The following is a 3,523-nucleotide window of genomic DNA, read 5'->3' on the forward strand; positions in this document are numbered from 1 at the left end:
TTTTTTTTTTTTTTTTTTTTTTAATAACATCATACTTCTTTTTCCACCTATTTTGATACTGCTTTTTTCCCCGCTGAATTGAGCGGCCTCTGTATAAACCACTTCCCTCACCAAGGACCTTTAAGAGCCAGATTTCCGCAGGTTCTCTGTATCATCCTGTCACCAAGTCTGGAAAGCCTAGAGTTTTTTTGCTTGTTAACTGCTTACCTGTTTGTTTATTTTCTGAATTAGAGTGTTTTGCTTTTAATTTTTAGTGTGATGCTTTCATTTTATACTGCTTATATTTATTTTAACGCTGCTTTCATAGCATTGTTGCAGTGGCTGATTTGCACCCAGCTCATTTTTTTGCTTAACCCAGAGTGTGGTTTGTCTAGTGTTCGAGCAGGCACCTGAGATTTGGCCCTCGTGGATGCGTCTCCAGGAGTGCACGTGTGCTTTGCAGCACCTCAAAGCTGTTAGAGGTGAGGCAAATTGCATGCGGTGCATGTGCACCTGTGTGCTGTACTGCTAATTTTGCAGTGCACTGGTTTTCTTTTGACACCAGGAGATCCTCGTGTCAAAAAAAAAATGCTGGTAAAAAAGTGGTGCAGTGCAGCACATGTGGCAGCAGCTTGTGCTGCTAGAAACTGGAGGCCAGAGCCATGTTCTGGCTGCCAGCCAGGCTCCGAGTGGCCAGCTCTGCACTGCTACTGCCCTGGGAGGCCCCTAGGACTCCAGGTAAGGATGCTGGGGCCAGTACAGGTGCTGGCCTGAGCCTTTCTTACATCACCCGGGTCTCTTTGCTGTGCGCCAGAGCATGCATGCAGGACAAATAGTGGCTTGGGACAAATAGCAGCCAGGGAAAAATAGCCAGGGGTAGCCAGGGACATGACTAGTAGCCAGGGACATGGCCAGGGACAAATAGCGGCGGCACTAATATGTGCCTCTGCTATTTGTCCCATGGGAAATGTGTGCCCCTGCACATGCACACTCATGAAGACATGCCCCATATGTCTATTCAGATTTCTATCATGGATTCATTGTGGGAACTTAGGTAAGTCTCCCTGGAGGACATCCTGCTCTCTCCTCCATTGGTGTGGAAAGCTTCAGTTTCAGTTCCTTCTGTTTGGGTGGGACAGGGTTCAGGATGGTCTTTAAGGTAGCCCATACTCCCAAGTACTACAGATCTTGCTGCAGTAGGCATTAAGGAAAAGGGCAAGGCCATTGATCTGACTTCAGGAATCCAACCATTTCCCCAGAAATATGCAACACTTGGCATATAAATTTTCATCTGGGAATAATCAATGCTGGCCAATTTATAAGCAATGGAAATAGGATCATATCATGGAAAGTACTGGGCAACCTTAACTAAAGGCATTGCTCCTAGCACCACTGCTAATTATATACATAATGTTCTCTTGCACATGATCATGATCTTTAGATCAGGAAAAAAACAAAACAAAACAACACAGCTCTTTTGGGAAGACCGGATAAAAGCATGTTATGAAACAGCACCATGAAAGAGATTATTCTTTCATGTGTGGAGTGAAGGAATTTTAAGAGACTTACTAATGTTTCTCTTAGATTACATTTTGAATTTTCTCTTGTTTGGCTTGTTTTATTCAGAATCTAAAAAGATTTTTTGGAAGTTGATGCTCATCCTGGGGGAGGGGAGGTTAAATACCCCAAATTGTAACAGTTTAAGTCTCTGTGTATATTATTAGATGAAGTGATAGGTGTATGGTTTTCCCTTAAACTGGGAAGATTTTAAAAGGTTTCTGGTGTTGCAGCAGCTCTGCACTGGGAGCACTCTGGCAGAAAGGGGGTTTCATTCATAACATGGTTCTCCAAGGGTCAGATATTCCCTTCAAGAAACTCATGGCTCTACAGACAATGAAAGAGGATCAGACACCTCCATAATTGCAGGAGGATCTCTGTTTTTTGTCAGAAGGGCCTGCAGAAAAATACTTTAACTGGAGTGGTGAAGATGTGGCAGAAATTGACTGGAGATTGGCAGATTCACTTTGCTTAATCTTATACCCACTTGAACATAAAATAGTCTCAACTTTAACTCAGACTTAAAATGAACTGGATGTACTTTCTGCTGAAAAGAAGTGAAGAGGAAGTAGGGGACAGAAAATAGTTAATGAAACTACAATAGAAACAGTAGGGAGTGGGCAAAATATAAAACAATCAAGTAGGAGATATTAGAAAGAGAGAAAAGCTTCTTAGTGTGAGAGTAAATAAAGGGCACTGACAGAAGTGATAGTTGTTGCGTGATCAGCCCCTTGAAAGCACTCTACAGCTGTGCCCTGACAGAAGTGCATGGCGGCAGAGTGCTTCAAAAGTGTCTGCAAACACCGGGAGGCTGTAAACAGCTGCGCCAGGCTCTGGAGCCTAGGCATCAGCTGTGTACTTGTGCGTGCACGTGTGCCTTGGAGCAGGCAGTGGGGGAGGGGCCTGAGGCAGTGCAGCCCCGGTCTCTCCCCTGCTCCTGGCACAGAGCTGGTGACTGGGCTCTGGAGCCTGGTACAGCTGTTTGCAGCCTCCTGGCTGCAGCTGGGACGCTGCAAACCCTGCTGGAGGCAGCCCAGGCTCCGTCCCTGGCAGCACCTACCCAGAGCTGGGGTTGGCGTGGCATGCTGAGCAAAATGGCCTCACGTGCAATGCTTGGCACGTGTGCCGGGGGTTGCTGACCCCTTAGTTACAGCGTGGAGCTCCATGTCTGTCAGCACCCACTGGGGAGATCCTCAGGACTGTTCTTTGGTGACTAGAGCTGTTTGCAGTGGGAAAGTTTGTTTCAAAGCTGGATTATTCCATCTTTGCAGCTTGCTGGTTCTCAGGGCCTTGTTATATACTGTACTTCTTGCTGCTCAAATATTGATTGGTGTTAGTGCTAGCTCAAGTTTGACGCAGTCACACCTTAAGGCTAAGAAGCTTCTCTGACTGTCTCCCACCTGGAGAGCTGTGGTTTGCCACTAGAGGCCTGACTAAGTTGCCACAACAGGGTTGATGAGCCAGGACAGGCTTCTATCCTTGCTCTAGATGGGGGTGTGTGAGAGATGGGTTGCATGGCGGTGTGTGTGGGGGGGCAGAACATGAAGCTGGGAGTTAATGGGATGGGGGATTAATGAAATGGGAGGTGGAAAGGAAATGGAGGGAATGGGGGAAGGGTGGTGAAATGAAGAAAGTCTGCCACTGAACAATAAAATAAAAAGAATTAAAAAATTAAAAAGAATAAAGAGGATGTAAATTAAAGAAGGTCTCATGTTTTAATAAATTGCGATTGAGGTATGGGGGGTGCTGGATGTAAATTAAAGAAGGTCTCATGTTTTAATAAATTGCGATTGAAGTATGGGGGGTGCTGGCCATGCTTCCTCAGGTGGCTGGGAGGTGGGAGCAGTGAGGAAAGGTGTTTTTGGGGGAGCTACTGCCCTTGCCCCAGGAAGGAAGCCCCAGCTCATGGGGACCCAATCTGGCTCCCTACCTTGTTCCCATCCCATCTAAGTGGCAGACGGTCACCTCCCGTGCCAGGGCTGCTCGA

The sequence above is a fragment of the Gavialis gangeticus genome, unplaced genomic scaffold (genome assembly GCF_001723915.1).
Source record: "Gavialis gangeticus isolate Ggan-Ray unplaced genomic scaffold, GavGan_comp1, whole genome shotgun sequence".
NCBI lineage: Eukaryota > Metazoa > Chordata > Crocodylia > Gavialidae > Gavialis > Gavialis gangeticus.